Source organism: Petaurus breviceps, unplaced genomic scaffold (genome assembly GCF_028583685.1).
Source record: "Petaurus breviceps papuanus isolate PSGF00001 unplaced genomic scaffold, PetGlider_PUasm1.0 90879, whole genome shotgun sequence".
In the NCBI taxonomy this organism is placed as follows: Eukaryota; Metazoa; Chordata; class Mammalia; order Diprotodontia; family Petauridae; genus Petaurus; species Petaurus breviceps.
The window spans coordinates 160,344-184,586 of record NW_027187368.1 but is presented as its reverse complement, the minus strand read 5'-3'; the positions used below and the strand labels follow the sequence as shown (position 1 = coordinate 184,586).

The window sequence follows — 24,243 nt, the reverse complement described above, 5'->3', positions numbered from 1 at the left end:
TCTCTCTCTCTCTCTCTCTCTCTCTCTCTCTCTCTCTCTCTCTCTTTTATTTAAAGCAATTGGGGTTAAGTAACTTGCTTAAGGTTACATGGCCAGGTGTTTCTGGGTGGGTGCTAAGTGTCTGAGCCCAGATTCGATCCCAGGTCATCCCGACTCTGGGGCCAGTGCTCTTACTCGCTGAGCCACCTGGCCACCCCTAAGCCAACTGGGGTTAAGTAACTTGCTCAAGGTTACATGGCCACAGTTATTTCTGGGTGTGTTGCTAAGTATCTGAGCCTGGATGTGATCCCAGGTCATCCCGACTCTGGGGCCGGTGCTCTTACTTGCTGTGCTACCTGGCCGCCCCACCAATGCTTTCTTAACTGCCAAATATGATGATCTTTTCTCAGGCTCTATCTTTTTTGATGTCTCCACTGCATTTGACACTGCTGACCACAGGGTTGAGGAGAGTATGCTCCTTGTCTACTCTATCTTCTTCTCTGGGTTTTTGTGCCATTACGATCTTCTGGTTCTTCTCTCCCTTGCTGGCCCATTATTCATATTATACCCTCTCACTGTGGGTGCTCCCTGAATCTCTGTTGTAAGCCTTCACTTCTCTTTCTTGGTGAGCTCATCATCTTGCAGTAAATTACCTTGCATTTATTCTCTTTATACACTCTTATACATACTTGTTGTCTCCCATATAAGAAGATAAGTTCTTTTAAGTTTATGATTGTTTAATTTTTATCTTTGTATTACTTGTACCTAGTAGGCATCTAAAAAATTTTTGTTGATTTATTAATGGGCCTAATACATGGCTAAATTCTGTTACAGCTTTATCTATTTCTTCTACGAGTAATAATAAGAGCTCCTATTTCTATAATGTTCTATAGTTTTTTGATACTCTCCTCATACTCCTTGGAAAGTAAGTAGTACAGCAATCATTTCAATTTGAGATAGAGGAAGGGACATAAGCATATAGACAGAGAAAGAAGTTACCTTAAAGATCATTTAGTTATACCTATTCATTTCACAGATGAGGAAAACAGAGGCTCAAGATTTTTTAACCTAGTCTAATCTAGTATTCTACCTCTGAATCTAAGATGCCATATAATGCTACATGGATAGAGACCAAGTTTCAACCAAGACTGGGTTGGTAAATGCTGAATGGAATGTCTTGTTAATCTTGCTAATAAGATTAACTAGGTAAACAGAAATTGTTAACAGTCAAGAAGAGAGGAAGAGTCCTAGGAGTAAGATGTGGAGTCTGGCTTGAATGGAAGGAGCTCATGCTTCTGAATGTCATGTCATAGAAATATTCATGATATTTCTAGGGAAAATGGCAACCACAAGATGGGCTTCAAACAGATAGACATTCAGATTAGATAAGAAAAATATCATTATTATTTGCAAGGCACACTGGACCTGATTTAGAACTGTAATGGACCGTTGAAGACCATCTAGTTGGACTCTCTGATTTTTTAAATTACTTCTATTTTGAACCTAAACCTTTAATTTCCCATCAGAATGAAAAATTATCAAGGACTCTAATGAGAAACTATAATAAGAAACTTTTTCAATTCTAGAACTACATAAAGAATCAGCCAGAAGCCCAAAGACAGTAAAAAATGGGAACTAGGGCTACCAGCCAATACTAGTCCAGAAGAGTTCCTACATGATCAGAGATAGAGACAGGTAGCCTATTTGTTTGCTTTTCCTGTACGTCTATTAAGATACTTGGAAAATAAATAATTCATTCAGGTCAGGTCTGATTTTCTTACTAATAATATTCTGAATGTCTTTTTAAAAAATTAAAAGTTAATCTTTTCTTGTTTATAGTTAGGCAGGTTGGCAGGAATGTGTCACCTTGTATGGCTTTCTGAGCTTCTTTCCACTCCAGAAAACATTATTCTAGTTCCCCCTGCAGTTTTTGGTGGATACAGAATAGTCTTGTGTTACTTGAATTTCTTTTACGTCATATTTAAAGGTCAACTTTAACCATATCTTGGTCAACTGCAGAGCTTGTTGTTTGTCATTTAAATTATTAAATTTAATCACTTCAACTTTGTCTTGGTATTTGAAGCATAGGTTCCCCGCCCCGACCCCCAACCCCTTTTGCAGGCAATCTGTAAATTCTTATAATGAGAATTTTCTTTTTTGTGTTCAGAAGTTCTGAGCAGTTTTCTTGTATTATTTTTCAGTGTTCAGGTCTACCCTCCTCCACCCCCATCCCCAACTGCTGTGTTCTTCTGGAAGATTTACAATCCTTAATTTGACTACACAGTCTATCTTTGTGATTAGTATGTTTTGCTTATGTGGGAACATGTGTTTCCTTTAACATTATTTCTTTTTGCTTCTCTTGAGATTGTCTTTAATTTCTGTACATTTGCATTCCTGATTAGTTGTTCTCTTATGTTTCATTGGTGAGATTTGCCACTATGGATTCAAACTTTTATATTCTGGAAATTCTGTCTGCTGTACAAGTCATAAATTCTGGTATAGCTGAGCTCTGTAGCAAACCTTTGGGTAGGGTCATGCAGTCTAGCCAAAGTGTGGTGCAGAGGAAGAAGAGATGGCAGATTGAGGAAATTAGGGATTAAGGATTAGCATTCTCAGATATTCATCAGGTTTTTGTTTGTTTGTTTTTCACCTACTTAGGATTCTTGGTGGAGACACCTGAAATTACTTAATCACTTGTGCATAATTACTATTTTGAAGAAGTGTGAAAGGTTGTGAGGTTTGGAGAAAATGTCAGATCCTTCACCTTGCTAATCAAGTGACTAGCATATGGGATTAAAGTAGAATGGAATTGCCTGAAATGGACTAAAATATGAATATTCTCATTATGCAGCATGAATATATCTATAAACAATTTCACTAGTTATAAGAAAGGGCTTCATACAGGTTTTTGTGAATGATACTCTTAGCCCCATAGTCATGTATTAGTGACCAGTGAAGAACAATCATTAAACAACAAAACAAGTTTTATCTCTAAGCCAAGAGATTAGCTGTTATGAAATAAAATAAAGGAGATTCTATAATCTGAAGGAAAAGTTGAAGAATTTGAGATTACTTAAACTCCTGAAATTATATATAATAATGAAATAAATGTAAAAAAACATTGCTAATATTGCAAATCATTTAAAAAAGGAGATAGGCCTACTTAAATTGGAATTCCAAAAAGGCCTTTTTGATTTTGACAGCAAGAATCCAACTAGCACACCAACTATACAAAAAAAAAAAGCAATTTTTAAAAGTTGGTTTATCTCCTATAGTCATGATGAATGAATACATTCTTTCACAGTAGGTGACACAAAGTATATGACCAGTTTATTGAGGCATCTGTTGCTGTGGTAACATGGCATTCTTCCAGATTTCCCTTCCCCTTTCCCCCAGGACCAAGCCATCCCAGAAATCATTCTGGATAGCCAAGTAGTAAGGAGATCCTCCACCAGTAGGGGATACCCTTCTCCTCTCACTCCTTCCCTCAGCCCGGGACATCCAGAATCCATCTGGCTGCTTGACTGCTCATAGTCTAGATGAAATAGGAATCCCCATTCTTCCAATGAGATACAAAATCAGCAGGTTTTTCTACCTGACCTGCAGCTACATATTCAGGTCCATCTAGTCTCATTATGTGCCTTGCCCTAACACTTTCCAGATTCCCCCTAACACCATCATAGAGTGTACTGATGTAACTTCAGTGATCCTCTGGGCCTTGTTATCTGCCCCACAGTTGAACCCCTAGAACTTCCAAGCTTTTACTTGCACCCTGTAGCTGAATTTTCTTTTATGTGTTGTCTCCCTTAACTAGAATGAGAGTACTCTGAAATAAGGAAATGTCTTGCTTTTTTCTATCCATATCCTCAACATTTAGAACTATGGCAGGTACATAGTAACCACTTAATTAATATTTTTATTCATGAATTCATTCATATTGAGAACCATAGAAATAAAGGAATGTGGATACACACCAAACATGACCATATAAGAAATAGCCAGAGCTACTGAAGCTTTATAGAAAGGCAGTAGAGGATTATGTAAATATCTAGTTGGTTCTCACAATAGAAAACCTGTATACCAAACTGCCTAAATGTAAACAAACAAACAAAAAAAACCATATGGAATGGAATTCAGAAAACAAAATCCTATAAGAAATTGTAGTCATTTAATCAGCAATAGGAAAAATAAGGCCAAAAGATTAGAGATATGAGTCAAAACAATGCAAAGAACAAAATAAATACTTGAACATCAATAAAAAAATTTACTACAGAAGCTTCAGAACTAAGTAAAAAAATCGGAGGCCAAGGAGAAACCTAAAAGGAAGATGTGAAGTTCTAATCCTTTTTTTTGGCTGCAAGAAGTGAATTGGATCAAATGTGAAACATTATTATAATGAAACCGAGAATTATTATATCAAGTGAGGTGACAAACTCTACTTTCTCTATAAAAATGGAAAGTGGCATGCCTAAGTAAATGCTTCACAGTGGTGCATGCATTATTAGGAAAGCAATGTACTAGCTCCCTCTCTAATATAAGCCTAATACCATTTTCTTTAACCAAAGACATTATGTATTTATTATGAAAGATGAGAATAATATTGATTCCTCCGAATATAGGCCAATTATATATTTGCATACTTTATGAGGAAGCCAGTAGCATGAACCCTGGACTTTGAAGTCAGAGAGGTCTGAGTTCAAATCCTGCCTTAGCCACTTATTAGGTGTGTCACCCTGGACAAATCATTTAACCTTTCTCAGACTCAGTTTTCTTGTCTATAAAATGGAGGTAATGAGAGTATCTATTTCACAGAGTTTTTATGAAAATCAAATGAGATTATATGTTAAAGGCTTTGCAAAATCTGGAGTATCATCTAAAATTTTATTCTTTTTATATAATGCTTTCACAGCCAGTATTGCTAAAACCAAAAAAAAAACAAACCAAAAACCCAATACCCATAAACACAAATTAAAACTACATATTGGTAAAGGAGACAAAAATGGTATTTCAAAAAGACCCAAAGGAATTTCCTATGGATTTGGTGATTACTGAATAAGTCACTCAAAAAAATCTGTAACATTTATGCAACCTTTATTGATTAGTACAAAACCTTTGATTCAATGCCACACTCATATATAGTCATGTTCTGCAAATATATAAAATGGATCCAAACCTAGTGAGAATACTAGGATATGTGATGTCCACATGGAAAACTGTTGTCTATTTAAAGCACACTGTTACACAGTAAAGTAAAAAACAATTAATATAAAATGTGTCCTTTTTTAGGGATATAAGTTAAGACTCCTCTGGTTCTGAATAGAAGTGAGCAAAGCTTTCAAGTCAAAGAGGAAGTTGTACCAAAACAGAGTTTCAATCACTTAAATAAATGGATAACATCAAGGTATATGGCTCCACTCACTGAACAACACACTATATAGTAACTTCATCATGTGGAAACTTTCTCCAAAGATATAAAAATATCATTTGGATTCAGTTATTATAGAAATCTTCATGTGTGCCAAATAAGAATAAAGACTGAATACTTTGGGATTGAATATAGATTGAAATTAAATGAATGGATCAAAGTAATACTTACAAATACCTGGATTTTTCCAAGATGATAACACTGAGAATTAGGCTATCAAGAATAAAACTGTGGCTACACATGTTGAGAGTTTGACTAGTATCTTGAAGTCACAGCTTATTAGGAAGAACACATTTAGAGCAATTAACACCTACATAATACCACTCAACATATACTTTTGGAATGGTAAACTGGATCACAGTAGATCTAGAAGGTATCCAAACAAAAACCTGTACAATATTAACGAAACTGAGGGCTCAATACCCCAAGACTGTCATAGAACAAAAGAACATATGACAAACAAGTTAAATATCTACAGAAAAACACAGACTCCCCACTTCACAAAATAATAATAAAGGTTAACAACAGGTATATGCCACTAGATTTTCTGAAAGCAATCACAAATGGTTTGTTTCTGGACAGAGCCTATGAAACAGCTGAGACCCAAGGATGAAACCCAAAGGTGGGTGATGTCCAAATAACAACAAGTTGACAAAGAGGTATAGAACAAATGAGAGTCTTGAAGCCATAAAAACAAGAGGTTTTATAAAACCAAATCATAATCGGGTCATTGCCACAAGAACTTACAGAAAGGTTATTCTTAAGGAGCCTAGACTTACTGGGTGTATAGATTATACAAAGAAGTAGTAGAAACCATGCAACATATCACGACAAGTTGCAAAAATTTAGCATCTACGGGGTACCTAGAAAGACATGATCAGGTAGCTAGCTATCATTCTATACCTGGAGCTTACTATTTTTCATAAAGTAACAGATAACAAATCTCTGTAATACAAATAGGGATGGAGGTGGGGAGGGAATACAAATTTATTTAAGTACCTGCTATATTCCAGTCACTATGCTAAGCACCTTACAAATCTTACCTCATTTGATCTTCACAACAACCCTGAGAGGTAAGTACTTTTATTAACCCCATTTTACAGTTGAGGAAACTCAGTTTACAACTGAGGAAACTGAGGCAGAGAGGTTAAGTGATTTGCCCAGGGTCATACAACTAGTGTCTGAAGCCAGATTTGAACTTAGGTTTTTCTGACTCCAGGCCTGGTGCTGTATCCATTGTACTACCTAGCTGGACATGTGATTTTATTGATATAAAAAACTCCCTGGTGATGAAATAGTCTCTACCAATTTTTTAGGCTAAATGCAAATCCCAAAATATCCTAGAAAATTCATCAAATAAACTATACTGGGACCAAAATGCCATTAGAAGAAAAACTACTGTCCATAATCATTTGGTTGTAACATTAATCAAGAAAAATGAAGAAATTAATATTTTTACTAAGTCTTGCTATACTCAATACTCAGAAACTGAAAACTACAGCAAAAGAAAGGTTTTCAAAATAGAAAAACGCAGCAGAAGAAATTAAAACAGTGTAGAACAGGACAAGGTACAAGTCATCTCTGTCTTCTACTGGAATAGTCTTAAGGATGCTTTCAATTAATCTTCAGAAGATGAGTTTATGTCTCAATACTCATATTCAATTACAAAAGCAGTTATTTTATCTATCTGTGCAACAGTATTCAGAACACTAAACATATAAGAACAATAGCAGTATAGTCCTTGTATCATTTCTAACTGAACCTTATGAAAAAAAATAAAGAATAAAAGTGATGATAACATAATGATAACATGTTAGATAACAATTATAAAAAGATAGATACTTAACAGAAAAAATTCAAAACAATTCAGATCAAGGTGTGTGTGTGTGTGTGTGTGTGTGTGTGTGTGTGTGTGTGTGTGTGTAATTTCCATCATCCTGTTTGCCACTGGAGATGGAAATTTTTCTGAAGATGTTCTTAGTGAGTCTGTAGCTCAAGTCAACAAACACTTAATAATAAGTGCCTATGGTGTACCAGGAGATGTAAGTTCTGAGAAAGGTAGAAGACAGCCCCTGCTCTCAAGGAGCTCATGTCTAATGGAGGAGACAAAATATAAACAGCCATGTACAAAGCCATACATTCAGGATAAACTGGATATACAGGATAATCATTACAAGGAAGGCACTAGAACTACAGGGGGACTGGTAAAGGCTTCCTGAGAAAAGTGAGATTTTAGCTGAGACTTGAAGAAAGTCAGGGAAGCCAGGAGGCAGAGATGAAGAGAGAGAGCGTTCCGGGCATGGGGGACAGCCAGAGAAAATATATAATGTCAGGATATGGAGTATCTTGTATGAGGAAGAGCAAGGAGGCCAGTGTCACTGGATCATAGACTACGTAGATGGAATAAGGTGTCATAAGGCTGGAAATATAGGAGGAAAAAAATTTAAGAAGGGCTTTAAAAGCCAAACAGAGATTTTTATATTTGATCCTAGAGGTGATAGGAGCCATTTGATGAATACAGGGTTATGTGATCAGACCCGTGTTATAAGAAGATTGGTTTGACAGATGAGTGGAGGATCGACTGCATACCTGAAGCTAGGAGGCCAATCATTAAATTATTGCAGTTGTCCAGTTGCTGGTGATGAGAACTGGCAACAGGGTGATAGCAACGTTAGAGGACAGAAGGAGGCATATGAGAGATGTTATGAAGGTAGAATTGACAGGTTGTGGCAACTGATTGAATATGGGACTGGATGTGGTTAAGAGAGGGTGAAGAGTAGAGGAAAACACGTACGTTGTGAGCCTGGGGTGACTAGGAGGATGGAAATGCCCTCCACGGTAACAGGAAAGTTAGGAAGAAAGGACAATTTGGGAGAAGAGTGGAATATAATGGGGAAGGCAATAAGTTGCTTTTGGAGAGGAGTTTGAGATGTCTATGGGACATCCAGTTCAAGATATACAACAGGCAGATGAAGTCATATTCTTTAGCTGTGAAAAGCAGTCATTTTATTCACTTTGGTAATAATCTATAGAACATTAACTATTAAAGAATAATAATAGGGGAGTGACTAGTCCTCAGTCTACTTCTATACAAACTCTCAAAAAAAGGTGAGATAATATTAATGATTATAATAGGAATAATAGAACTGATATATGTTTTCAGAGCACATGATAAAAAGGTTAAAAACCTACTGAAACACTTTTGGAACAAGCAGGCATCACTTCAATGAGTAAAAAGTAAAGGATGATACTGTCTATATCATTGGATTTGTCAATGTAACTGAAAGTAATTTCTCTCTGGATAGCGCCTATGAACAGTTAAGATCCAAGAATGAATCTAAGGACCCTCCATGCTGTGACATTTATATTAATTTAACTAACAACACGTCAAGAAAAGAAGCACTGAACAAATGCCTGATTTGTGCAGATTTGTTTACAGAACTAGATGGGTTTATGAAGGCAATTCAGGACCAGGTCACGGGCACCAGAAATTATAGACAGGTTATCCTCAGAGAGCCTGGATTTATTTATCAATGCCGTTTGTGCAAAGAATTGGTAGAGATTGTGAAAAACATCACTGCATGCTGTAAAAACTTAGAGGACCTGGGTTTATATTCTGCCTCAGTTTCCTCATCTATAAAACGAAGGGGATAGTCTTGATGATTTCTATGATCTCTTCCAGCTCTAAAATTGTGATCTTGTGACTTAGCAAGACATAACCTAGCATTATACATTATCAGAAGCTCCCTATCATTCATCAACTAACAAACAACAAATCCTCATACTATAAATGCAGCCCTCAAAACATATTTGATAATTCAACAAATAGTGTACCAGAACTGGAACATTATTACAGACAAAGTTGTTGTCCAAAATCATCCAAACATAATATAGATCCACAAAAATTTTAAAACAACATTTTAAATAGGATGTAACCAAAGGAAATACTCATAGTCAACAAGTTTTGGTGAATGAAGAAAGCTTTCAAAATACAGACACCTAACAAAGCCGAAAAGCATGCAGGGACAGGAGGAGGTACATGTCCCACCCTTGTTCTGCCTGCTCCTGCAGCTGCCCAAGAGACGAACTTGAGCTTACAGCCTAATACTCTCTATTCAGGTTTCTCGTTGGCACGGGGGATAAAGTGCTGGGCCTGGAGTCAGGAAGACCTGAATTCAAACCTGGTCTCAGACATGTAAGAGCTGTGTGGCCCTGTATGCCTCAGTTTTCTTAATTGTAAAATGATAACAGCATCTTCCTTGCAGGGTTCTTTTGAGGATCAAAGGAGATAATATTTGTAAAGTGCTTAGCACAGTAGCTGGCACACAGTAGGCCTTATGTTCTTAGTCCCATCATTCTTCCCCTTTGCCTATTCAACTGCAAAAGGCAATTATTTTATCCACTTGCGCAACAGTCTGCAGACTATTAACTGTAAAAGAATACTAGCAAAATAGTGACATCCCAAAACTATATTTAAAAAGATGAGATAAATATTATTAACATTTATATAGTGCCTTAAAGTGGGCAAAGCACTGTACAAATTTAATTTGTTCCTTACAATCCTGTTGTGTAGGTAATTGCAGGCATAATCCCTCCCAGCTTAAAGCTGAAGAACCTGGGGCTCAGAGAACTAAAATGACTTGCCCACAGTCACAAAGTACTGGAGGCGAGATCTGATACCAAGTTTTTCTTGACACCAAAGCAGGAACTCTTTGCATTACACTATATTGCTTCATCCAATCTCCCATTTCAGACAGAAATACCCTCTACAAACATCCTTATAGAATTCATTTAGCCTTTGCTTGACTATATGATGATGGGGATAGTTTTGCTTGTTAGAAAGTTGAAGACTAAATATGCCTCCTTGTAATTTCTACAGTCTACTTCATGTTTTGTCTTTGGTTCTAAGAAGAACAAAGATTAACATCTTTTCCCTATGACAGTCCTTTAAATACTTCATGATAACAATTAAATCTTCTTATGTCTCCTTTGGGCAAAATGCCTTTGCTTGAACCAATCCTCCTATGGTATGATCTTTAGTGTCTCCCTCCCAACCTTACTTAGCTTCTTTTGGAGCTGATCTAATTCACCAATGTGCTTTTATAAGATAGAGGCCCATAATGGGCAAGACAACCAGATTCTGTCCAGTCAGTGTTGATGACAGAAAGCATAGTGTCTGGAATACCTCTTCCAGTCTGGACACGATTCTATTAATGGAGTCTAGGAGTACACTAACTTACTCCACTGCCTGGTTACATTGCTGATTCATACCGAGTGTGCAGTTCACTAATACCCCAGGTTTTTTTTGCCCCACCAGAAATACTGTCTAGCTACATCTTATCCATGAAGATTTTTTTTAAGCCAATTGTAGGATTTGTGATATAAAAGAAAGATTATCCTCTAGGAATTTAGGTAGGTTGCCTCTCAGAAAGCAGAGATAGGCTGCTAGAGTAATTGTACATTTATCCTTATTAAATTCCACCTTATTAGATTTGGCCCATTTTTCTAGCTTGTCAAAATCTTTTTTGGACCCCGATTCCATCATCTGACATGCCAACTATTCTTTCCAGTTTCATTTGGTATCCCTCAAGAAGACTCAGCCTCTCAGGTCCATCTAGGCCAGAAATTATGTGTAATTACCCTTTAACTCATGTCCCTATTGCATGCCTCCCACCCCGCAACACTCATGAATAAGGTTTTTTTGTCTTTTCCTTTTAGCCACTACAACTTTGAAATTTCTGAAGTGAGATGACATCTGCATACTATTGTTAGTGACAGCATTTTCTTCAAAAGAGTGAGGGAATCAAAATTTTAAAATAAACCATTCCCATATTAATGTTTAACTTGCTTTGCTGAGCTCCCAAGGGCTCTAGTCCAATCATTAACAAACGGGCCTGTCGGCAGCAATTTTGGGGGGTTGGAAATACTAGCTCATAAGGTGTTCCCTCTTTTAAACAGATGTTACAGAAGGGGAGCTTAGGGGAGGTCTAGTTAAACATGTGAATGGCAATGAGTGCACAGAGATGAGAGGCTGGGTATTACAGCTGATCACAAGTCAGGAGATCTGAATCCAAGTCTTGGTTCCACCACTAACACTGTGTAACCTTGGCCCAGTTCCTAGACCTTAGCTTCTTCTTTAATGTACTGTAGCGAGAATAGCACTGGCTTTGGAGTCTGGAGTCCTAGAGAGAACATGGTGCAATGGAATGGACATTCAATTTGGAGTTAGAGGATGTAGGTTCAAATCTAGACTCTGATACTTTGTATGACCTTGGGTAAGTCACTTAAATTCTTTCAGCCTCATTCTCCTTTTTATAAAGGGATTGGGTAAGATGATCTTTAAGGTCTCTTCTAGGTTTAAGTTTGTAATCCTATGACTTCTTTTATCTTTTATGGTTCCTTTTGTCACTGAAATTCAATATTCTTTTCTGTAAAATGGGAACAGTCATCACCTACTTTACCATATTTTTGTGAGAATCAAATGAGATCACAGGTGAAAAGCATTTATAAAATATGAATGTTAGGTACCACTACCATCATTATAATTCTCATTATCTAAAAGGCATATCTGGGGACTTGGTTGGGATGGATTTTCTGGGATTTGGCATTCAGAGGGATAGTGGTTATTCATTTGATGATCATTTATTAATTCCCTACTGTGTACATACACAGTATTAGGTGCTAGAGATGACTCAATCTCTGTCTTTAAGAAGGGCATCTAGAATAATGACCCTTTGTATTCCTCTTACCCACTTATTTTTAGTTTGCATTATACTTATTTGCCTATATATCTACTTCCCCCACTAGATCGTGATCTCTGGAGGTAAGGACTTGATCCTGAATTGCTATTATAAACCTTTTCTAAAAACAAAACAAAACAAAACCCACAAAATCCCAGGAAAAAAACCCTGCACAACAGCCACTTGTTCTCTACTTCATTGTCAACTGTAATCTACTTGGGTTCAGTCCCAGACCAAGTCAGCTAACTAAATACTATATTAAGATCATAGAATTTAGAGCTGGAAGGGGCCCTGGAACTCATCTAGTCTGGCTCCTTCATTTTAAAGATGGTAAAATTCATCTTTAAGTCCCAGAGAAATTAAGTACATATATAAGTATAGTCAGTTCTGCAATAATGCTTATTTTGAAAATGCAAATTTGTTCCTATGTGACTGAAATATTAGGGAAAGGATTTGAGCATAACATGAATGTTGTATTTGCTTATATGAGATTTTTGTCTGCAAGAAACAGTGAATGTATAAAATTGCACCACTTCATAATCACTCACAGGCTGCAACCCTTCTAATGCTCACCTCCCCAAGTAAACTTTAAGTCTTTTTCAAGGTAAAGTGCTATATTTGTTGTGTATCTTCTGGTACAGTAGGAGCTGTGGGTAGAGGAGGGATGGTCCACCTCTCCCCCCTCATCTACCTTCTAACATGGCCAAGGTCTTGCCAGAGAGTTGCCACCATCATGTCAACAACTTGACTTTGCCCACTCAGGCATTGTGGGAGAGGTATGTAGGCCAAGAAGCTGCCTGAGGCTGTGTATATCATCATTATTTATTGTTGTATTTATGTATTTTTAAACCATTTACCATTCATAAAACTGTGCTACTATTTTTATTAGTTTCATATCTTTTTTCCCCCTTTACAAACCCTGTGGTTTTTATTTTGTGATTGATTTTGTGTAGCATGGTGATTTTGGGGGATGTATGTGTCACACAATAGTAGAACTGTCTGTATGTGTAGAATAAATATAAAGAGAATAAATACAAGGTAGTTTGAGAGAGAGGGCATTAGCAGTTAAAGAACTCAGGAAAGGTTTCATGTGTAATGCAATCCTTGAGATAAAAAAGACAGCGATTCCATGGGACAGAGGTAAGGAGGGAATGCCTTCTAGGTATGTGGTACAGGGGTGTAAAGGCATGGAGATGGGAGATGGAGTGTTATGAGTGACAAAGAGAGAAGGCTTATTTGGCTATACTGCAGAACATGGGAGGAGGAGTAATGTCTAATGAGGCTAGGCTAGGTTGGGGGCAAAGCTGTGAAAGGCTTTTTTTTTTCTTTTTGGAGGGGGAAGGTAGGGCAATTGGGGTTAAGTGACTTGTCCAAGGTCACACAGCTAGTTTTGTGTTAAGTGTCTGAGGTCAGATTTGAACTCAGGTCCTCCTGACTCCAGGGCCGGTGCTCTTATTTACTGCGACACCTAGCTGCCCCCACTATGAAAGGCTTTAAAAACTAAACAGAGGAGTTTATATTTTATTCCAGAAGTAATTGGGAGCTACTGAGAGTTTATTGAGTAGGGGAACAATAGTCAAATCTGTGCTTAAGGAAAATCACTTTGGCAACAGCATGGAGTACATTCTAGAGTGGGGAGATTCTTTTTTTTTTGCACTTTTTGGAGGGTGATTGGGGTTAAGTGACCTGCCCAAAGTCACATGGCTAGTTTTTGTGTGAGTGTTAAATATCTGAGGCTGGATTTGAACTCAGGTCCTCCTGACTCCAGGGCTGGTGCTCTATTCACTGCACCACTTAGCCGCCCCTCAGAGTGGGGAGACTCTTGAAGAAGGGAGACCCATTAGGAAAGGGAGTAGAAGGCCACTGCAAAAATGTGAACAGAAGGTGATGTGGGCCTGGGCTAGGATGGTAGCTGTGTGAGCAAAGAGGAGTCAGATGTAAGAGATGTGACAGTAGAAGTAGCAAGATTTGGCAAGTGATAGGAAATGTGGAATGAAGGAGAGTATGGACTTGAGGATAACATAGAGGTTACAACCCTGAGGGTCTAGAAAGATAGTGATGTCTTCCTCAGAAGTAGGAAAGTCTGGAAAAGGGGTGAATGTGGAGGGGGAAGATTCTGAGTCCTATGTTGGACATGCTGAGCTTTAGATGTACAAAGGTGATCAGCGATGCAGTACTGAAGCCCAGTGAAGAGACTGAGGCTTAATGTATATACATTTGTGAACAATCAGCATGAAGACAATAATCTCATGGGAGCAAAAGTCATCATGTGAAAATAAAGAAGAAAGTAAAGACCTAAGACAGAGTCTTGGGTAACATCCATGGTTATAAGTGATGAACCAGGAAAGGAGAATGAGAAAGAACATGTAGGAAAACCAGGAGACCCTAGTCATGAAAACCCAGAAAGGAGAGAGTATCCAGGAAAAGGGAGGGGTCAATTGAGTCAAATGAAGTAAACAGAAAGGTAAGAAAAGAATTGAAAAAAGATCATTAGATTTGGTCATTAATAGGTCATTGGTAACGCTGAAGTGAACGGTTGTTGTCAAATTATCAGGCTGGAGCCAGAACGCAAAGGGTTGAGAAGGAGAGTAGGAAAGGATAAGAAAGTGTGGTGGAGACAAGACATTGAGTGTGGACACCTTGTTAAAGGAGTTTAGCTAAGAAAGGGAGAAGCAGAAAGATGGCTAAAAAAGATGGCAAGGTCTACTGAAGTTTTTTTTTTTCTTTAAAGGATGAAGAAGAGTTGCGTATGTTGGGAGGCTGTAAGGAACTAGTACATAAGGAGAAAATGAAGATTAAAGAGAAAGGATGCCTGAAGTTGAAATTAATTGAATGTTATAAAACAAAGGTCCAGACACCTAGAAAAAGGTATCTATATTCAACGCTTCCTGTCTCCTTACTGTCCTTTCCAGTTCCCATATTTATCTAAAACAGGAACTGTTTGCCTCAGGAAAGAGGAAGTTCCTTATTTATGGAGGTGTTCATGCAGAATTGTGAGATCTAACATGTTAACTTCCATGTTTCAATATTCTATGTTCTAAATTTCCTTCCAGCTTTGTTTTAGAGGGGTTAAATTTACTTTATTTTCCCCTAAAAGCAATTTAGTTGTAACACACAATTAAATACAGATAAAAGATATCCCTACCCAAGCTAAATGAGTCAGGGAAGTTTAAGCTTAAAGTAAATGTATATTTATAACACTAGTTAGCCATTCAATATGAACATTATTTCTAATCAAATATGTGCCTGCATTATGTATGTATGCATATATATGTATATGTATACATACACACACACATATATGTTCTGGAAATATTTTAAAAGAAGCACCCCCAACCATATTTCTGGCAGTTCAGGTTTAAAAGGTCAGATTTAAACTATCACTATGTTTCAAAATGCAATCTGTGCAATGCAGCATAATGAAATGGTTCAGTAAAGGTGCTAGTGGAAATTCTTTTAATTAGGTCCAAGCCTTTTCAGTTGTCAACATGAATAAACCAAGAAGCATCCTCTTGCAAACACAACAGGAAAAAATAAAAATGGAATCTACCTTTGAAAAAAATGGAAATGTCTGAAAAACATTTTTTGCAAAAGAATTTATATCTTAAAAAAAAATCACTTCCCTCAAATAAGCTTCCAAGACCAAAATGGACAACCAAAAAAAATCCTAATTAACTAGGGCATGAAAATTATTTCAAACTAAACCAATCACAACCAAACATATGAATCAAAAGATAAATGGCTTCCGTCATATACAAAAATAATTTATACATTCACATCTGTCAAACGAGGACTTTGGATTAGATGGTCTCTAAGGTTTCTTTTAGTTCCAATGTTCTAAAGCCTTTTCCATCTCTCACAGTCTTTTATCCTATGACATATTCAACACAACAGATCAATAACTGATTCCTTGAGATATATGACATGTCCCCAATAGTTCTGGCTACTTATCAAATGATATCTACAAAAAGTCCACCAAAACATTTTTTTTGACCTCAGACCACAGCACAGCATATTTTAAACCTGTGTAAACCAAACTAAGAAATTTGTACTTCAAATGTTTATCCATTAGTCTTTCAACTGACTAGCAGCTATAGTTCCCAGAATTTAAAGGAAAAAAACCCAAAAAAGCAAATGAACAAAACAAAAACTTAAAAAAATTATATGACTAGTATGACAGGTCTTTTACTGTTTTCTAAAAGAAACAAACAAAAAACCCCAAGCCCATAAACTTTCAAACCATGAACCATAAATGTGATATGAGAAGATACTATAGCATTGTAGAAAGACACAGGACTTAAGAGTCAGTCAGGGACCTACGATCAAGTTCTGACTTTGCAAGTGACTTATTTCATATCCTTAGACCAATTACATCATTACTCCAGGCCCTGGTTTTCTCAGTTCTAAAACAAAAGAGTTAACACTAAGGTCCAAAGTCTTTTTCTTCTAGGCCTAACACTTTACATTTTAAGGTTCCTTCCAACTGTAACACTTTATTTATTTACTTATTTTAATATTCTATGCTATGAGATCACTTTTAGCTTTAACATAAAATGTTAACAGCTAGTCTAAGTGTTAAAATTTTGTGTCCTAAAGCCTCTGCCCAGCTCTAACATTTTATGTTCTAAGGATCCTTTTAACTCTTAATACTTGATGTTATAAGGTTCCTTATGGTTGTAATATTTTATTTTCTACCATCTTCTATTTTTAAGGTCCCTTACAGATCTGATTCCAGGTTCTATATGGTCTAAGTTTCTGCATCACTTCCATCACTTTCTTCCATAAGTCTAAGTCAGATTTAGAAGCCAAAAACTCTGCCTTGACTTGTGTAGACAAGTGACTATTTTTATACAGAAAGAAAGGTCAGAAGGAAAAATGGTTGTCCAATTAGCATTTTCTAGTGCATCAATAATCTAAATGTCATCAAAATAAATGTCATTCATTATGGCTGGGCTTCAATGGATTTATTTTAGCCATTGAGAAGCAGTGTGTATTCAAGAATTAATAAAGTGTATGGTGATTCCCCAGATAAAAGTGGAATTTGTTTCAACAATAATTCTGGTATGAAGAAGAAAGATATCCATTGGCAGTAATGTAGCTAGGCTAGACCCATGGTGGATCACATAAACAGAGCCACAAAGAACAAGCACAAGGGAGGGAGGGGCATCTCTGCTCCTGGGAGGGTGGGGGTGGGGAGTGGGAAATATGTATAATAGATCTGCTTCACAGTGTCCCTGCTGTGATCAACACAACTTGATCCACTTACAGTTCCCAACACATGATGCATGAGAGAACTGACAGAAATTCAATTCTTGCAATGAAATGCATCTGCTCTCAGGTGGTAACAGCCAAGTATTAAGCAGTTTCAAGGAAAGGGAAAGACCCGGAGGAGCACCCTTCATTATCTGGATAACCAAAGGAAAAGAAATAAGGAGGATTGCAAATGGGAGAGCACCATCGCAGCAGCAGCTCCAAGCATTAATTACCCCAAGAAAAACGATCCCAGTTAAATCTTTGTTACGACAAATATTAAACCCAGCTGTGTTTATGTAGTAGTTGTGAAAAAAAAGGAGAACGCAGAAAACCGTGTACAATATCTGCAAGCTATGCCAGCTAATTGAATTCACTGGCAGGACTTCCTCTGCTATGCGCCAAACATCCTCCCAGATAATATGGAGCTTTTAAACAGACCTGCAGAAATTGAATCAAGAAATTTTAACCAATAAAAAACAGCTCTTTGCTGGTATAAAAGTGAAGGAAAAGTCAATAATGAAAAGGAAGGAAGTGTCTTAAACATTTATGGCATTCCAAAGCTTGAAGTTTGGGAGTTTATTGGTGAGGGACCCTCTGATGTTCTACAGTACTCCTGCTTGGACTTCTTTAATGAAGTCTCATAAAGTCTAATAAAATACTCAATTGTTGACAAACCATGCACACAGCCAAGACCCCAGTTTCACTTCATTGAGATGTGCCTTATCCTAACTATGGAATCAACAAGTTAGAGTCTTTTGGTGTTGTGGGTTGGAAATCAAGAGGCAGGCAAATTTCCCAGGAAGGTAAGGGTGACCCACTCAAAGTTCATTTCACAATTCACTTCAATTCCATTTAGACATTTATTCAGTGTCACCAAAGGAGAACATTTTGTCTGGCACTAAGGGAGATAAAAAGACAATGGATTATTTATTTTTTCTAAGGAAGGGCATTATTATTGTTATGAACACCACTACTATTTCTGACTGCTCACATCTCCATAGCTCATTACTGTTTACAAAGCTCTTTCTCCAGCTCTTCCTTAGGTAGGCACGATATAAATTTTCCCTGTTTTAGAGAGGAGGAAACAGAAACTCATAGTGGCAGTCACTCAGCATCAGTGAATGAAGAAATTATGGAATGTTAAAACTAAAGGGAACCATGGAAATAACCTTGCCTGGTTCAATGAGATGGACACTTCAACCCAGGGAGGATAAATGGTTTGTGGAAAAGTCAGGCAGCTAATACAAACCAGAGTTGGAAATTGAACTCAAGTTTCTTGATTCCAAAACCACTGCTCTTTCCTCTCGGTAATATGTCATATTACCTAGTCAAATCACTTATCCAAGGGTACATAGTGAGGAAGTGGCAAAACTGGAATGTGATCCAGCAATTCCAATATGCTTTAAGAAAGTAGATTCAATTCACTTCAACAAATGGACTTAATGTGTCTGCAATTCTGGGGATACAAAAAATGAAAAAGAACACCTTTTTTTTTTTTTTTAAAGCAATGGGGGTTAAGTAACTTGCTCAAGGTTACATGGCCAGTTATTTCTGGGTGTGGTGCTAAGTATCTGAGCCCGGATTTGATCCCCAGGTCATCCCGACACTGGAGCCGGTGCTCTTACTCGCTGAGCCACCTGGCCGCCCCGCAACACCTTCTTCTTAAGAGGCTTGATCTAGTAGGAAGAATGATATAGATAAATCACTCTATCTATATCTAAATATGTGTATATCTATATATCAACATATATATACAAATAAGTGATCCAAGATAGAGCATAATAAAGGACAAAGGTCTAGGAAAACTTGGGGAAGGAAATACTGGGGAAACAAAGGGTTTCATGCATGAGACAGAACCAGAAATGAATCCAAGGAGAATGATTTTGGAAGGTTAGGGGACTCTTTCGGCAAAGGGGATAGCCTAAATGACAGCACAGAAATGGAAAAAGACAGGAACGATATTGGAAAATAGTTATTAGGAGCCCAGGTCTAGAGCTGAAAGGGACCTAAAAGACCAGAGTCTAATTTGCTAATTTTGCAGGTAAGGGTGACTAGCTAAGGTCATTCAGGTTGATTAGAATGCAAAATGCATCCAGGAGCACAGAGTAAAAAAAAAGGTTATAAAAGGATGCTAGAAATAGATTATGGAGGGTCTTAAATGCCACCTTTGGGAGTTTGTATTTTATCCTGGAAGCAACAGGGAGTCACTAAAGGTTTTAGGCAGAAGAGTGACATGGTCTTCTCTTATCCCTGGGCCACCCAAAACCCATTTGGGAAGGAAAGACAGTGAAAATAGGGACACATTCCTTTTCTTGCCACCCCTCCCCCCTGCCATGTTATTAAAACCTGTTTTGAATGGCCTAGTGGCACCCCAGTGCATCCTTTCCTTCTTTCCCTTGCCTCTTCCCAAGCTGTTGAGTACCCTTCCAGGATTGCTGGGCTGTGGGGAGATCTGTCACTGTGAGGGCTTAATAAATGCTTTAAAATTCAGTCCTTTCAGTCATTCATGGTCAGATTTCTCAATTAGAAAGATCTTTTTAACAGTTGTATATAAGGTGGATAGGTGAGGGCGGATATTAGAGGTTCTAAAGCAGGAGTTCTTAATCTTTTGGTGTCACAGATCCCTAAAAAAAGAATTCACAGACTTTAGGTTAAGAACCGCTGCTCTAACAAATGGTTTTCTTTCTTTTCTTTTTTTTTTTTTTTTGCTTTTTGGAGGGCAATTGGGGTTAAGTGACTTGCCCAAGGTCACCAAATGGTTTTCTTAAGCTGTGGTAACAACAGAATATGTGATAAGTAAGGTGCCCCTTTTCCATGGGCAGATAGGTTGATTGGACATTTCTCCATACTCATCAAGCTTTCCAGTTGACCTTTTAGGTCTTATTATATTCCTCACGTGGTCATCCAGCTTATTCCTGGAGACTTCCAATGATGAGAATCTTGTAAGTTCCCACACAGTCCATTTCACATGTGGCATATTTAATTTTTAGGAAGTTTAGTGTATTGAAGAGAAGAATCAGAGGACTGACATTTGAATCTCAAGTGTTCTGCTTATGATGACTACTACTACCACCACCACCACCACTACCAAATTTATGAATACCAAGACTATGACTATCACCACTGTCACTACCACCACCATAATTACCTCCATCATTGCCATCATGGAATATTTTGAGCAAGTTACCCGACCTCTTTCGGCCTTAGTTTACTGTTTTGAAAAATGAATGGGTTGGACTACATGATTTCCAAAGTCCCTCAGAGCTTTACATTTTATGAATTGTTAAGTACTTCCTTATAGTTAATTGAATTTAACCTCCTTGTAACTTCTCTCTCACTCCTAATCTCACTCCTAATTCCTTCTGGGAGGATGTCTAGACACTCATATCTCCATGATATGTTGAGAACATCAGCTATCTCCAATCAAAAACAGACAACTTTCATCTTTTCAACCCTTTTTCAAAGTCAGTGTGGCAGAGCAGAAGCTCCTCTGCATTTAGAATCAGAAGACCTAGGTCTTAGTTCTGCTACTTATTACCCCTGAGCAAATCATTTTCGCCAATCTGAGACTCATCTGAAAATGAGCTTGATTAAATAATCTCTAATTTCCCTCTCAACTTTAAATCCTGAGGCTCCATTCTTCTACAGTTAGAGTACACACTAGCAGATCTATCTTCTTTCAGTATCACTGACCACTGTCTAATGTTGTTTCTCTTCCTCAAATCACAATGTCAGTACAAACCTCATTCTGAATGTGCTGCAAAAACCCATACAGCAGAAATCTATAGCTAGAGATGAAGACAGACAGATAGAGCAAACATTTATTAAGTGCTTAAGATTTTCCAGGCACTGTGGTTTCTCAAAATATCAGTTTGAAAAGATCTCAGAGTCCATGTAGTCCAACCTGTGCCTGAAAAAGGGACCCTCTACAATCCAGTTGACATAAAGTTATCTTTTGGTTTAGTAAGGAGGAACATACTATCTCCTGATGCAGTTCATCCTACTTCTGGATAACTAAGTGGAAAAATGGATAACTTTACATCAATCTTAAGATTTGCCCCTCTGCAACATCTACCCACTGCACCTCATTTCTCTTCCCCAAGATAACCCTTCAAATAACAAAAGAAAGTTATAATGTTACATGGGATGAACTCAAGGCCCTTCATCAGCCTGGTTGCTCTCCTCTCCTGCTTTCCCTCTCTAGATAGCTTTATTTTGCTATATAATCTTGGATACATCACTTCACTTTATAGGAAGGCAAAAAAGGAAATAAAGGTCTAAAGGAAAGAATGCTGACTTGGAGTCAGAGCACTTGGTTTTGTGTTCCACCTTTGATGCTTGCTACCTGTGTGACCTTTGAAAAGTCACTCAACCTTTCTGGGCCTCAGTTTCTTCATATGTAAAATGAGGAAGCTAGACAAGAAGATACAGTCTTTAATGTGGAAATGTGTTTACTACAATTGTACATGTATAACGTATATCAGATTTCTTCCTTTCTTGAGGAGGGTAGGGAGAAAAAAAATTGGAACTCAAAATCTTATAAAAGTAAATGTTGAAAATTACCTTTACATATAATTGGAAAACATAAATTATTATTAAGTACAAAAGAAAAAAAGGAATAGAAGGACTGGAGTCCGACCGCCAAAATTAGGCTCTCATCCAGTGTCTACTGTTATTTGTTACCGTGGAAATAAAACTGATTAAAGAAAAAAAGGTTATATGATGATGATTTTGAACCCATGAGAGTTGATGAACTCATCCCGTGAGATAGATGTAGAAGAGAGAACCGGAGAGAGCTTTTGTTGATACTGAGAGGAATTATTATACTATTATGTTAATAACCATTTATTAAATTAGGATCCAGGCTTTTCCCTCAATTTCCTCATTAAGGTCCAGCTCTTGTTAAAGTCAGCCTCTGAAAGACATGACTGATTGAGGACATTACCCCTAGCCCTCAAGGAAGTTGCTCTTAAATCTTGGGCAGGACCCCACCTAATCAGGAGACCTAAATTCTGTTTAGACTAGAGTCTAAACAGAATCCAGTTTGGGTAAGTCCTTACCCTGGAGAACAGTACCACTGTTCTTGTACCCCTATATTAGAGTTTAAAATGACCCAGCTTATGAAGGAGAAAATCAACCATAGTGGTCTGGATGGAGATGGATTCCCCTGTTAAGACTGCTGAAGGCAGCTGAGTCTCATGATCAAGCCAAATTCTCAGCAGGATGAGCTGAAGACTTCTAGCCTACCTCCTTATTAAATGTCTACCAATCAGGATTAATTTTCACTTGTCAGGGGCATTATCTTTCAGAAAAATATTTAAGATTTTCAGGATTTTCACTGGGGGTCTTTGATTACCAGGAGAAACCAATGACCATCAATTTCTTCATTGCTGGCTAGCCTAATAAATAAATCATTAATTATTCAGAAAAAAAAAGATATAGTCTAGACCAGTGGTGTCAAACTCAAATAGAAATACAGATCATTAAAGAATCCCTGAGGGCCATATATTGACTTTGAAAACCACATATTAACATTATCTATGTTCTAGTGTGTTTTATTTATTTTAATTACATTTTAATCTGCTTGGGGCTGTACTACACAGTGTTGTAGGTCATATGTTTGACATCTCTTCTCTGGATGATAATAAAATTAGATGAATTTACTGTAGAGATATTTCAATGACCAATCCAAAGATCAGGTTTAGAGGTTAGGGTTTTACAGTGAAGCACCTCAAAAAACTCATTTGCTGTTGAAAATATTTTTTTAAAAATCAATGAATTCAATAAAGACATAACTGTCATGTTTGTCAGACTCGAAGGGATAGTTAACATGTTTGATAACAATCAGGAGACAAAAAGTTCTTGATAGGCTAGAATTATGGATGGGGTGAAACTCAAGATGAAATTTGATAAGAACAAATGTAAAGTTTTCTGCTTGAGTTAAAAAAAAAACCTTCATGAATATAGAACCAGAGACATAGCTAGACTCTATGAAAAAGATCTGGAAGTTTTAGTAGGCTGTATGCTCAATAAGTTAATAACGTAACTTTTCAACCAAAACTACTAATGCTATTCTATGAAGCATTAAAGGAGGCATATTGTCCAGAACAAGGAATATAACAGCTTGACTACCTCTGTCCTGATCAAAATACATCACTTTCAGGTGCATTTTAGAACAGACAGAGGTAAGCCCAGTAAAAGGCAACAAGGATGATGAGAATCATGAAGAACATGCTACATGCAGTAGCAGGATCTTTTTCCTTGGTGAAAGTCGGCTATTTTCAAGCACATAAAGGGTTTTTGTGTGGAAAATGGATAAAATTTGTTTTGCTTGTCCCCAGAGAGCTTATCTAAGAGTGATGAGTAGAAGTTACTGAGAAGCAGATTTAGGTTGGATATAAGGAAAATTCCCTAATAATTACATAATATTAATATTATCCAAATAATGGTTTTTTGGTGAGGTAATAAGCTTCCTGTCACTAAAGATATTCAAAGACAGGCTGGATGACCACTAGTCAGGTTTACTGAAAGTGAGGATTATTGCTCCAGTAGAGGCTGTATTAAAAGACTTCTGAGATCTATTCCAATAATTAGATTCTGTCCTTTCATTATCTCAGAAGTTATATAGTTGAATTTCTAGCTGTGTGAGAATTCCTTCCAACCAAATAGATTGTTCACTGGTATGTAGGCGTTTAATCTTTGTTATTTTTCTGATGACAGAAAACTCTTTAGCATTACATTGACGTATGGCTCTAATTGTACTGTGCTAAAATTTGCCTCTTTAAATTTTTTTTAAATTACTATATATTTATTTTTAATATTAAAAAAACTGAGTTATTAATTCCC

General features: G+C 37.1%; 1 protein-coding gene across 1 annotated transcript in view; it reads right to left on the bottom strand.

Annotated features, from left to right (window-relative positions):
- The window catches only part of DENND1A (DENN domain containing 1A), a gene marked incomplete at its 5' end in the record, with an annotated part of 386,178 nt that overhangs the window by 206,787 nt on the left and 155,148 nt on the right, over window positions 1-24,243 (bottom strand). The gene's annotated exons all lie outside the window — the stretch shown is intronic.